This window comes from Barbus barbus, assembly GCF_936440315.1.
Source record: "Barbus barbus genome assembly, chromosome: 26".
NCBI classification, from domain to species: Eukaryota; Metazoa; Chordata; class Actinopteri; order Cypriniformes; family Cyprinidae; genus Barbus; species Barbus barbus.
This window is the reverse complement of record NC_136754.1, coordinates 12,819,209-12,833,986: the sequence shown is the minus strand read 5'-3', so window position 1 is coordinate 12,833,986 and position 14,778 is coordinate 12,819,209. Positions and strand designations below refer to the sequence as shown.

General features: G+C 37.4%; 1 long non-coding RNA gene across 2 annotated transcripts in view; it reads left to right on the top strand.

Moving 5' to 3' along the window:
* The window catches only part of LOC306846026, a 59,717-nt gene that overhangs the window by 37,955 nt on the left and 6,984 nt on the right, over positions 1-14,778 (top strand). For both annotated transcript variants that reach the window (XR_013782037.1, XR_013782038.1), the window contains exon 4: positions 13,840-13,935. This is a non-coding gene — a long non-coding RNA (uncharacterized lncRNA). The remainder of the gene's footprint in view (positions 1-13,839; positions 13,936-14,778) is intronic.

The following is a 14,778-nucleotide window of genomic DNA, read 5'->3' as shown; positions in this document are numbered from 1 at the left end:
TGTTAATCCTTGACCTCCTGCCAGCGTTTGTTTCATGAGCATATCAGTTGTAGTATTAAAATGAATATAATTTGTTTTCCCCATGCATTCCCAGAAAGCCTGGAAATCCCAGCGCTCAAGTTTCTGCAGGTCTTATCACAGTTTAAATAGTCAGAATGATGCTTTGGCCGTTAACATTTGCAATGCAAATCTCCTCTTGTACTGACTTCTCATATTAATGTACTACTACTGATTTTCATATCAACCGTTTCTAGTTTACAGGATCATTAAGTTTGCGGTTTCCTTTTATGTTCTCTTGTGTACAGTGTAGAGTTGAACCCAGATCGCGATGGTACAATGAATGACCTGTACTCCAATTCTTTCTCACAGCTTACATCCATTAACATCTGTTATAGACAATCTTTCTTCATGAATTATGGTCATTGACATACTGTATCAAGTAGTAGTGAGAACCACAAATAAGATGCATGCTAATTCCAAACACATGTTTTTCTGGTTCATAATTACTTGGAAGGGAAATATTAACTAGAGACTGTCTCCACACCACCCTCAAACACGCATATATAGAACTGGCAGAATTTACACAGTTCTCTACCACCACCGCTGCACCGCCTGCCTGATATGGCTAGTGAGTGCATTGTTTTCATAATTCTTCCATAACAATAGTGTTCATATTTTCCTGAAGCAAGAGGACTCCTCACCCTGACTCACGTTTGCTCAATGCGGTTGGCATTGCGGGTTTCCGCTGATTCACTTGTTTTGGCTGGTTAATACTTCTGCTTCCATGATTTTGCTGTTACATCCCATTGTCTCATGTGATGGGGCCTGAAAAAGAACATGTTGCTGTTATGTAAGGAATTGGAACTTGGAATAGAAAGGATTGTGTGTGCCTTTCATATGTAAATGCATGTAAAACAGGACATTCTTCTTCCTAGATGGTGACAGTGACTATTTATTGCATGTATTGGGATATATTGTTGTGTGAATAAAATACTATTATCTCCATCAGTAAACCTGTGGCTTTGTGAGTCTGGTTTTCTCTTTGGGAGTGAAGAGTCTGAACATTTAGTTGCTGGTCTATGTGCATGTTTCAGTGGGGCCATTTCTTTAAGCTGAAAGGCATACTACATGTATACATCTGAATAAGCTGGCCTTTGTCTGGGCTGGACAGATATTTCTTAGGAGATATATGATATAAAAGATAACACAAAAAGAAATACTTTACTGTATATTTAAGAATAGATTATTCACTCAATTCCATTGTACATCCCAAAACAGGAATTGAAATGTTTGCATCTTATTTTAGTACAGTTAATGAGAAGGTAACATCTAGTACATTTCAAATTGGTCATTTCATTCATTAACAACTGTACAAAGGTTTAGGGTCAGTAGTACTATTTAAGAAATTAATACTTTTATACAGCAAGGATGCATTAATGTGACAAAATATTTTGTTATATAATAAAAGTTTTAAAAGATAGGAGGTCATTTCTGCTGAAATTTTGCCATCAAATGAAAATTACTTTTTAAATAAAGTTTTTAAATTTAAAAATATTTTAAAGTATATTTAAGTTGTAATATGACATTTTACTGTGATTTTGAATCAATGTGGCTTTTGTGAGGAAAAAGCGACTTTTTTTCAAAATTAAAAAAAAATCATACTGACCCCAAATTTTGAATATCATCTTATTACCAGTGAAATGTCTCACTGCTGTTATACTAAATATTTTGAAACCCCTTGTCTGACTGAATTCCAGAACTAACTGTTGTAACTGATGACCTGAGATATATTTGAACGTTTTATTATGGGGACATCCTCTTTTCATTTACACTCTTCCCTTCTCCCGTCTAGCCTCTGCAGTGATTAAACATTATTCATGAAATCCTAGTTAGTCATTTAAAGCATTTCACGGAGACTATGACCCGTTGTTTGGCTTGTTCCTCATTTTGAGCTCTGTTGGAGACATTGGTTGGAAAAAGTGTAAGGTGGTTACTAATATGTGATGTGGTTGGAGAAACCAGATCTGATTTGCAGGTCACTAGTAACCTCGGCAAACCTTGATTCAAGAGTGAATTCTAGAATAGTTCCAGACTTTTTTTTTTTTTCTCAAGCATTGAATTGGAAAACCTAACACAGGCAACCGAAATGCTCTGTGTCAGCTAGTAGGCAAATGTGTGCAGCGTCTCAATGTTATCCGCCCGTTTGACACATCAGGGGATTTTAGCTTTTATCTGGTTCCTCTCTTCTGGTTTCTACTCCTTTTAAACTTGGTGGGACTCTTACCTTTTTAAATGTATGTCACAACCTCAAAGACGAAGTCACTGTGTCAGAGGTTACCGCCTAAACGGAATGCAAGCTTGCTTATCTAATGGAACGCAAGTGAAAGTTTCTTCTGCGGGTTCCACTGAGGCTCATGTTTCTCCAGCAATGGTTTCGAACTGATCTGAAATGGAGTTTACGTGGAGTGCGTCACTTTAAATTTCAGTTAAACTACTTCTATGCCTAGCTAGTTCAGATACATTGACAACTAAAAGACAATGGGTCTCATTCATTAACTATGCTTACACACATTTGTGTGTAAAATTTTCATAACTTGTACAAATCACAAGTTTCTCTTTTGAATAGCTTTCATACTAAAATATACTAAAATATATATATATATGGGGATGGTTGGGCTTTGGACTACTAATTCATTAACATTAGAGTAAGGTTAAGAACAAATTTAATGTACATGCGCATATGTTGTAAATATGAAAAGTGTAAACATCATTATTATACTTAACACATTGCTGTTTGTTTGAGTAGTCCGTTTTGGTCTTAACAAATGGCATTATTTTGTTTTTGGGGAAACCCGTTTGTAAATTTTTATTTTTGAAACTTAATTTGGTCATCCTATTGGACAAATACATTCACTGAGGTAAATGACTTTTGACTAGCCGCTACATTGAATCTACTGAGGCTCCAAATCTTGAGTTATAATACTAAAAGAATGCAAGATATGTATTTTTATTTTATTTTTTTTATTTAAAGCTACTTTAGCAACAAATGTTTTACTACAGTACATGCAAACCCTTGATATATGGGAGTAGATCTTGGGCAGGATGTGCTGTTAATAGGTTACAAGCTGGAGATAAACTGCCTATATTCTTCCCAGTGTGATATCATATGGACGTATTGGTTACATTTGACTGTTTGCTAAAGCTCACCATCGATTTTGTCTTAAAGCCCTTCTCAGGTTTTGTGGTTTGTCAGTCATGTTTTTCTTCACTTGACTGACCATATAAGTGAGGTTTGTTGTTGATAGCCCTGTATTACTCACTCCTTCCTGAAAATGTGTGGGGACCCTCCCTTACAGTGGGCCACGGCCAAGAATGTAATACACACACCTCTGCAGCATTTGAATACAGCACAGTATTTTCCAACCACACGTGCATCTTTTACCACAGGGAGTACGCCACCTGATCTGAGCTCTCTCAGCGGAAAGAGAAACCAGAGCTTACTACGTGACTAAAATAGATTGAAACAAAAAACCCAGACAATCATTCCTTCACTGTTTTTTTTCCCCCCATTCCCGTCATCAGCCCACCTATTCTGTTTATTTTCTTCACATTAGGTATAAAGAAATTGAGCTGGGACTTCACCTGAATTCACGCGGCCATTCAAAGTATTGTTTGGATCTTACCCATTTGTTCTAAATGTAGACGTTGTAATCAGTATTTATAAATATACTGTATATTACTACAATTATTAGAGCTGCTGTCCATGCATTTACATAGGGATGTGAGACTAAAGTGGTTGATTTATACAACAGCATTGTCTTTTCAAAGTCTTTTCAGAGCTATTATAGCTGTTGACTTTTAGATTTAACCTGATTATTTAAGTGTGATTACTCGTTCACTGAATCGCACTCATATTGTTTAATAGTACATAAGTTTCTGTATCTCGCAGAGTGAAAAACAAACCGCAGATAGAACGGAAATGAACCTAAAATGAATTGGGCGTTGCTGCTAGAGTTTTGTTTTTGATCAGATGACTCTGATTTAACTTGGTGGTAATCAGCTGCTCTGCCCTGACTGCGATTCCAGCTGACCGACATGGGACGTCATGTGAGCTCTGTGTGCTAACGTGTTTGACGTGCGGTTGTTGCACTTCTTGGGTACATCATCGCTGCAAGCTGGCTATAGATTCTCACCCAGTCCCAAAATGGAATTATGGCAGCGGAGCGCTCTGCTGTATCGACATGACACAGCAGGTGTTCCTCCCAACATGGGGAAAAAAAGCCACACGTGAAAGTGCTGTAATGCTGTAGCCTTATGCAAGGATCAGGTCACCAGGATTTGGACTGTGACATGCTCCATCTGGCCCTGGTCATGTCCTTATATAGCTCAAGACGTTATGACCATGTACTCAGAAAGGTTATTGCAGAATTTGAGTGAACGTCCTTCATAAACGTCTAAACTTTTACAAAAGTAAAATGCAGTAACTACACATTGTCAACATTTATATTGGCTCAAATAGGGACATTCTGTCATCTACTGACCCTCAAGTTATTACAAACCTGTATGAGGTTTCTTCTGTTGAACTTAAAGATATTTTGAAGAATATGGGTAACCAAACAGTTGATGGTTCCCATTTGACTTTTTTTTTAATTCTCCATTCCAGTTGATACAGTAGCTGTGTTTCATAATAATGCTAATAATGTAGCATGTATATAACTATTTGTAATTATAAAATGACAATATAATAAACTATTCTTATTTTATAACGTTAAATATATTAATTTTTTTATTGTGGCTTTTATGACCTAATCCATTAAGACTGCATACTAAAAGTACGTATTATTGAATGTCTAGTATTAAGAGTGTAGTACCGTCACCTCCCTTCAACACATTTCACTACTGTTCAATGGCTTACACGGACGGTGTGGCTAGCCTCAGCTGCCCTCACTAGAGTAAAGTTTAATCAATGAACACAGTGTTTTATCAACAAGAGGAATTGTGTGTGATTACGGGTTTAATCTGGCAGGGTGTAAAAGTGTTACAGAGAAACATAAGGGTGTGCCTGAGGCCAGTCCAGGTGAGCCCGGTCTCATATGTCACGGTGTTCAGCTTTATTGACTTTCACTTGGAAAAAAAAATAGACAGCACAAGTGCATTGTTCATTTCACAGTGACTTCCATATAATGGTCTAGAGGGATTTACCTGGTATAATCCTCATCAAACAATCGTTGTTGCCTTGCAGTTTTACCTCGTGGTTTTTGACGTGTGAACAAACACCATTTTTAAAAATTAGGTCATTGTTACACTAAACCAAAGTGATGGTTAGTCAAAGCAAACAAGGTATCTGTTTACAATACATGGCGCATATTTGCCGCTGATCTTTCCATAAGAAACTGTAGACATATTCTTGTCCAATCAGCATTTTGCATTCAGTCTCCATTGTGTCATGGAATATCATCCAGATCAATTCTGTCAGTGCTATAACTACAAGAAGTGTTTAATTAGTAAATGAATCATGTCAAGCGGTGTGGCATTGTTGTTTCAGTTCAGTTTGCAACGGTCTACTTTATCTGAGATCCTCAGGTCTTTTAACAGTTAGAATTTTAACTAAAAATGGCTGTTTTATTAGTGTTTTGGAACATTTCCTTCCTGCCATAACAGGTCTTCCTGGGTTTTTGTGTCTCCAGTGGGCATCACTGAAGCTTTGGAACAGCTTGAAGGTTTTCCTCATCAATCTGACCCATTCCTCCTGTTTCTGTCATTGCCACCAGCAACCTCTTCTTTACATGCTGTTCTTCCATAGCACAAGACTCCCCACTGAATTCACCTCAAACCCGGAGCTATTCTTCGTATGTTTCTTAATTCTTCTCAGGATTCTTTGTTTCGCGGCCTTTTTTATTGTATGATTCTGAAAAGTGACATTTGTTCTTTATTGTATAGCTAGTGCCTGTCACTTTTTTTTTTTTTTTTTTTTACTATTTCTGAGCTACAATTATTTATTTTTTCTCAACCCCCCGATTGCCCTTGTGAAAGGGGGAATTAAATGTCCTAGAGAGGCTGTTGCAGCCCTGTCGCTCTGAGGGGCCTCTGAGCGTTTTCTCCTGGCTGTGCATGCAGCTGCGGCAGTAAAACCTCCACCGTCAGCAGTTGATAGTGATCTGTGGTTGCAGTGCAGCATCTGCATAATCAGTATTCATGTCTGGGTCTCGGGGTAAGCAAGTTCTCTTATTCATACATGGTAGAACTTTCTCTTGTTTTACCTCACCCACATGGACCTGGCCTGGCACACCTCCAAAGCTACTCGGGCCACCTCAGAGCTGGTTTGGATTCTGTGTTTGTGCAGTCATTCTGAAGAATGCCAAATCTGCAGTATTCGTTCATGCTTGATGGGCATGCACCCATGATATGCGTTCATTCATTCATGGGCTCACTGGGGCTGTTTTATGCTAGAGGTTGAAATGGCCTTGTTAGCACTCACTTTTGCTTTTTTGACATTGCACTACAGCATTCCTTTGTTTCCTGTCTCACCGATATTGATCACATAGGGTTTATGCAAGGTCCTTTATGTTCTTAAAGTCATTTAGTAAAAATCAATGCATATTATATACTGTACAAAAGATTGGGCTTGCTGCAAGTTCTTATGGTAACAAAGGCTGCATTTATCAAGTACAGTAAAAACAATATTGTGAAAAAATATTTAATTTTAAAATGTAATTTAATCCTGTGATGGGTCTGGGTGATAAAACTGTATCATATTGAACCACAATACAATTTATGTCAGTAACTGTGATAAGCTCTGGATATTTTTACTCTATGGATTAATCTGGTCACACCAGAAAATACACAGGACAGCAGCCAGTCAGAGCATGCTGCTAATCAGTCTGCATGTTCTCTGTGGAAATTAATGGTGTGGTTTTGTCGTGGTGATTTCAGTGTCTGCGTCATATGAGGACATGAACTATATTCTCCAGCGCTGCTCTGAGTCACTTCACCAACAGTTTCATTTGAGGAAAAAAGTCAAAAACACACTGAAGCTGAAAGTAAAACAAAGACCTTCACGACAACTCATCAAAATAAAAGTCTGGTTTAAAGTGAATAAATTGACAAATATTACTATAGTATACTAAAATATGCTTTAAAAAAATCTTTAATTTATATAGTTCTGTTTTGCTGCATCTTGCTTGACAAGATTTTTTTGTAAATTATTTGAATTTGCATTTCAAAAGAATGATCAAACTGTAAATGTTTTAATTTGATTAGCAACCATAAAAAAAAAAAATCTGTATTAAATCATAAAACAGAATCCAGAAAAAATGCAAGAAAAAAATATTTCATGGTGCTCTGAATTAAAAGGTACTGTATCTTACTTTGTGGAGTTTAATTGTGAAATAATGCTTTACATTTATTCACAAAGTCTAACAAACTTGTGGAAAGTCTTTCCTTCCCCATTAATGGTAAACGGATCCGATGGAAAAAATTTTTTTTGGGCCATCTCGCCATGCCCTACTTTGATGGCAAAGCTGAATTTTCAACAGCCATTCAATGTCACACAATCCTTCAGAAATTATTCTGATGTTGATTTGATGCTCAAAAACTAGGCCGATTATCCTCAATGTTGAAAACGGTTGTGCTGCTTAATATTTTAGTTGAAACTGTAATGATGAATAGAAATTTTAAAAGAGCATTTATTTGAGAGAAATCTAGCATTTGCTGTCACTTTTGATCAATTTAATGCATCCTTGGAAAAGAAAGTTGATACTGGCTGCATTGGAAAAATGTTAAGTTGATTGTGTATAGCTTCATTTACTTTTACCATGTCTGAGTGTTACGTACGATAGTTGTCCTGACAAACTGATAACTTTCCTGTATTTACAGTATCTGAGCAGTAGGCTGATGATTCATCAGGGTCATCTGAATATTGCGGTTTGATTTGCTCATTGCCAATGTTGATGTCAAAGTATTTCGTAAACACTGCTTAATTGCTGTGAATTGAGATCACAGAATTGTTATGGCTTGCCTTTTCAAACCACCCACACAACAACTTTTATTGAAAAAATCCACAGCACATGGTTCGCAAGTCTTGACAGGGAAAGCAGTTTAAATTACCATATCTTTCCATCCCTCGACATGATAAATTATGCAGAAGGAGGATTCACAGTTCTTAGCATCGCAGGGTAATTACCTTCTAAACAAGCTCACAAATGGAGCAATTACAATATTTCAGATCCCATAGGGAGGCATTTACATTGGTAATCAAAAGGACAGCAATTCTGGTAAACAAGCGCTGTGAATCGTTATTCAGATCCGATCCCTCTTTCCAATCCCCAATTGCCCCCCCTGAGCCAGATGAAACGGCTGAGATATTTGTCAGTGACCCCTTACTAGAAAACAGTGCGTACCCTTAGCATTGAATCCGGGAAGACAGGATTTTCATGGCTTTGTGAGGATGAATGTGACATTCTCCAATTTCATGCTGTAATTCAACAGCTGGTGGGTCGATGCCAGCGTCACGTGTAGCTGCAGTCACCTGACCTGAGTGGCGACATTGTTGGCAGCGATTGCCTGAAGACTGACTGACATTTAACTGAAGAATAACTGCCATGCCAAATCATCTGTGTGCATTATAGGAACAAGCACGCTTCAGGCTCTTGAAAGCAGCTTGTGGATTGTCCTGTTGACAGCCCAAAGTCATTTCTCCTGATTGACAACCTATTATGGCAAATAAAGTACAACTATGTAATACCGACTAGTTGTGAAAGGGTTAATTGTTTTCTCCGGGCTGTGTTTGTTGCCTGCTGGCCTGAGCTTCTTGTTGGTTTGACCCCTGTTAAAGGATGAAAGAGATATTTGACTCTCCACAGCACTGCAACAAATTCCTCGATCAGTACAGACTGACAAATTCCTGCAAATGTTTCAGCTCTCATCTGGTTTAATGCATCTACTGTAGCAGCCAGGATGTATTTAAATATGTATTTGTACAAACAGACTTTCTGTGATCAGAGTAGTTATTGTAGCACTTTGCAAATTTATCAGAGTATAAAAACCTCAAACAGGGTTGGTAAAATGCTGCCTTTGATCTTGTGAATATGTATGCTGCCTCATGGCCTCGTTTTTGGATGTTTGTTGACATCTGAGCAGAGAGGTCAGTGACACTACAGTTCAAACGTTTGGGTCAGTAAGGTGTTTTTTATTTTTATTACATTTTAAAATATTTAAGTAGAAAAGTTATGTTAATTAGTAATATTTTACAGTCGATTTACAAATCAACTGATTCCCAACATTTGAACAGTAGTGTAGTGTGGAGTAGAGGGTTGCATTGGGTTTGGGCTCCCATGGGACCTGCAGGAACGGACGGTCAGAAAATTTTGCGGGAGACCCGCGGGGAACGGTGTGATTTGGCGTTTAATAGAAATGGAGTCAACGCATGAAGTTGAGAAGAAAATTAAAGCAGCTGTTTACTTGACAAAAGCAAGGAAAGTCAGACATCTGGAAACAATTCTCAATTCTCACTGAAAGAAATGGGAAAAAGTTCAACTTAGTAAGTTGTGATAAATGTGCAAAAGTGTTCGTTCATGTTTAAAGTCTGTTATTCTGGATGTTAACTTCAACGAATATTTAGTCTGATCGGATTTGTGTACATTTTTCACAAGCTCTGAGAGAGAGTCCGCGGGAGCGCAACACACAGGTTGCGGGAGCAGGCGGTCCTGGTCAGAAATTCAGCGGGAGTGGGTGGGTGCAGGTTTAAAAAAACAGTCCCGCGCAGGGCTCTAGTGTGGAGTACAAAAGTCGGAGACCAAACTGAAAATCTGCCAGTTAAAATTAGTTTAAAGAGAAATATACAGAAATGTGTTTTGCTAAATTTGAAACGAGCACAAAACCCATAAATTTACCAAAGTAATTCTGAAAATTAAACATCACTTTAGGCATCACAGCATTCTAATGAACAGTATGATTACATTTCACAGTCTTGAATATGTGAGTGTATCTGTATATATTTCTGTCATGACAACTCTCGGAGGGATTGGCGTGGTAATGTACATGAGAATGTTAATGTGTTTGGTGTTGGCGGAATAGATCTGCTAACATCCACAACATGCTGCTGTGAGCATGTAAGAAATACTACTGCTCCACATATAACATGCATGAAATAACCCCCATATAACATACATGAATAATAGCAGATCTATACAGGTGGAGCTGGGGAAGGTGAAGCGCGCTGCAAACTGCTGCTAGCCAAGTATTTGAATGCTGAGCAGCAAGCTCATTGGCTGCGGATACGCAAAGAACCAATCAGCTGCGACATGTTATGTCATTGTCAGATTGAGTTTGACGTATCGGACTGCGCCATCTAGAGTTTAATGCCAAATCTTTGGATATGTATGTATGCGTGTTACCAATATATTTGGCGTCGCTATTTAGAAAAAAAGCACCGTAGAAGTGTTGGTATTACTGTTATTAGACCTTTCAACCTCACAGTATGTTGTTTTTGTAATCTCAAAAACATCTGTGCCACTTATTTGATTTCTTCCAAGTATGTTGGTTTGTTTGAGAGACAGAAAGTAACATTTTGTGTAGAGAATGACTTGTTTGATTATCTTATCAGTGCACTGATAATGGGCTGAACATGCCCTGTACTGATGGATTGCAGCGTTCTCAAAGAATGCCGTCTGTAATCAGACGGGAATCCTGGGAAATTTGTAAACACCCTTGATGGCAGCATAAAAGCATGATTGTCAATATGTGTCTCTAAACAGCAGTGTTGAGATTACACTCGCCCGCTCAAATCTCACATATCTAACATGTGCCAAACTTTCACCATGGAGGCATTATGGATGCGATGGGAACCAACCAGGCCCTTTGTGGAACAAACAACTAGTCTCAGTGCACAAGGCCTCTAAAAATACTCCTCCGGCTGTCCTAGTAACTCTTAAGTGTTAAACGCAGCCACTTTTGTGGCAATGTGTGAGTCTAATGACTGTGGTGCACTAGCAACTTTTTTTTGGATCCCATATAAAAATGTGTGGATTTACCAGTATGTACTGTGTTTCTCGGGAGGGTTTGTGCTAACACTATTGGATTCCTAACAGAGTAAAGCCCTATTGTGTTGGTCATGCTCTGACAAAATGCTGTTGTCAGGAAAGGATTACTGGGTTCAAAGGTCAATAAGAAAGGATGCACACAATAAAATAAAATTGAACACCATTCACTTGGGTTTTATTGTACCATATGTTCTGTTAGTGAATCATTCTGATTAGATATTAGATACCATGTGTGTTAAACTGTTATGCATTTGCTGTTTTTGCTTGTTTTATTAACCTAGAATCATAAATAATGGTTCTGCTATGCATGCAGTGATTACATTTGTATTAATCTAAAACAAACCTGCTGACAACCTTCTGTCATTCGATTTGGCTGAATGTTGATTAAAATCTGCTTCCCATGGTGTAGTTTCCAAACCTACAGCTCTGTTTAGCTACAGTTCTTTTATTAAGAAACCTGAGCACTTAAGTGAGCTGCAGAATCCATTTTAATAAAACCAATAAAACTTTATGGTTGTACTGTTTTGCTTTTTCTCATTGTGGCTCCACTTTTACAACGAGTGAAGTAATGCTGTTTTTGTAAACAATGATAGTGTCTTTCCAATATTGAGAAAGCGCTGTTTGTGCTACAGACATGAATTCGAAATGCAATTCATTGTTGAGAGAGATGTGTTGGTTGTTTTCCAAGGGACCGAAATCACAATTTTTATCTGGATTATGAAAAAATTGGAAAAACATCTCATACCCTTTTTGATTTTGACCAATATGTAGATACCATACAGGGGCATTTCTAGTATCAAAAAGTATGACCGTATTTTGATACGCTGTTTAATATTTTATATAATAATAATAATAATAATAATAATGGATATAAATATAGGTAGGTAAATATCCACCACATCCAGCGCTCTTTGTTTTATGTCTTCTAAAATATCCCATTACTAATTTGCTGTGAGAAACTGCAAAACAAACTCTGTCTTAATGAATCAAACTGAATGGCGAATGATTTCAGACTTTCTTGCAAACCCATTTGACCGATTTGATCAAAACAGTGATTCATTTGCATATCTGGCATCGATAATGAGTCTAAACAGCTGATATAAAATACACATGACTGCTAAAATATTTTCAGAGAAAATTGTGTTGGTATGTCAATCCCATTGACACAAGGATTTTTCTTTTATTTTCATATCAAGTAACCACCACATAATGGTGAATTTCTTTCGATTTGTGCATCGTTTATCTTCAGCGGTGGGGAATCCACTCTGATTTCTGCTTTTATTAGAGGCATTTCTCGTCTGCTCCCACATGAAAAAGCCCAGTGAGCAGCAGAGCACTGAATAACACCTCTCTCAAACTGACTCATCTGCTCCTCTCTAGAGCTTTCTTCACACTCTGAGGTGAGTCTGCAGTGGGTGTCGTTTTCGTGCCCATGATCTTTGCTGCTGTGCTGACACCCTTGCCTGCCCCATATTCAATTCTCGCTCTAAGTGAGAGCTGCTTTGGTGCTGGCATGAGTCAGACCCCTTTGGCAGGATCCAGGCTAGTTGGCAGTGCCAGGCGTAGTTTGGCTGTGTGTTTGGTTTCCAGAATGTTGCTAGTATTCTGGTCTGGGTCTGATTCCTTGTTCTCTCACAGGACTTAGTGTTTATTTTTGCCTGCCCCACTAGTCTGCTACGTGTGTTTTGCGTGTTTATTTGCGAGTTCATTTGAGTGCATATATCATCCTCTTCTGCTCTTGCTGTGAAACAACCTGCAGATATTTCATTTGATTTTATTGCACAGATCACGCAAGCAAAATTATATTGTGGTGGAAGTTTCTTGAAAAGATAAAGTTTGTTGGATTATTATATACATTAATGGGTGTCGTCTTGTACCTTCCTGTTCTTGACTTTTAGACTGTGCAGATTTACGCCAAGTACTTCTCAGAATATACTATTAATCACATAAGACTGTCACATGCTCTTCCTCCATCTGTGTGTTCTGTGATGCTTTATGGCCTATAAATGGACAAGAGGAAATCTGATCAGTGTACACAAACAGCCTTAAAATGGCCAATAATGCTTGTTAAAGTTTGCTTTGTTTATCATATACCTGTTTAATGAATAAGGTTATCATCTATGAAAGACTGATTGTTATCAAGGTTTATTTAACCTTTAATTTGACCTGTAGTGAAGGCCATTAAAGGTAACATAGCCTTGTTTTGGATTGAAAGTAGACTCTGATACTGTAAATCTGATCACAAAGCACATTTAGAAAAGCGTACTCCTAAAATTGTAAAAACCAACTAAGAAGATTGTCAAGGCCGCATAAAATATTGTGAAGCTTTTAAATTCTTTTCTATCTTTTTGTTTAAAATTAAACGAATAAAGCTTGATTTATTGAGAGACCTTCAACAGGTTGCTTGGCAATAGAAGCTGGTGACCAGGAGGATTTTGGTATTAAAATTGACACACAGAAGAAAATGAAATGAAACTATTGTGGGGCTTTAAATGGGAGGTTAGAATGGTTTCATAGATGCTAGTATCTGACAGGTTGCATTTCCTGTGTGAGATCACTGTGCAACATCCGCTGACTCTATGAGATTGAGTTCATATCATCTTTCCAGCTTTGTTCTTCATAAATGGTAGAAAGATAAGGGGATAACTCTTCATCTTTAATGTATTTTTTAAATATTTACCATTACCATAGATTTTTTGTCTTAAGTTCATGAACATGAACCCTGTGCAAACAACTGAGTGAAATCTGCTTATGACTGTAATATCCTTTTTTTCTTTTTTTTTTTTTTTTTTCTTTGTAGGATGAGAGAAAAATATGGAGGATGTGAGCAGTCCCTTCACCTTTAAGAGTTATCTTCAAAATGGAGCTTGTTCTTTTTCCTAAGTTTCAGTCTCAGGTAAATCACCCTACACAGTGGTGCTGTCATGAACCTACACTTTTTCTGTCACCTTGGACTAAACATCGATATCTCATCATAGAAAGTGATTCTCTGTTGGGCATTCAATTACAAGAAACCTCAAGTCCCTCAGCAGAGAGTCAAGAAACAAAGAGCGACAGTAGTTGGTAGAACAGATGAACGGGTTCTTCAAAAATACCCAGCGTTTCCTGTGCTGTCCTTCACACGTCCAAAACCTCAGCACGAGCAATTCTGAGAATTACAACCACACTCCTTTTCTAAGGAATTAACCCTTCTGACACCTCAAGAAAGCCTAGGGGTTTCCTTTTTGAGCTCAAACGCAGTGCTATTTATAAAGCTGAAAGCGTCATTCGTAAAATTTCATAATTGACAAGTTAATAGGTTGTCTGAACAACTAGTCGACTAGTTGATTTAAAAAAAAAAGAAAAAAAGCTGTATAATTAGACTTGGGGTATATCCACCAAAAACCAATCACATTTCTTAGGGTGTGTTCACACAGGATGCATGTTGTTGAAAAACCGAATGTAATAAAGCAGGGGTCATGCTTTTTAAAATTTATAATAGTTAATTTTTAACTGTTTTACAACGTGTCGATTTAAAATGAATATACTTGGCATGAGATGCAGAAAAAACATCTAAGATCCAATGCAAGAGATAAAGATAAACAATCATAGAAACATATTTAAAAATTTGTGCTGTCAAATGATTAATCGCATCCAAAATATCGATACAAACACGTGCATGTATACATTTTAAGAAAATATATTTATATAAAATATAAATGTGTATATACATGTATATATTTTCAAATTATATACTGTG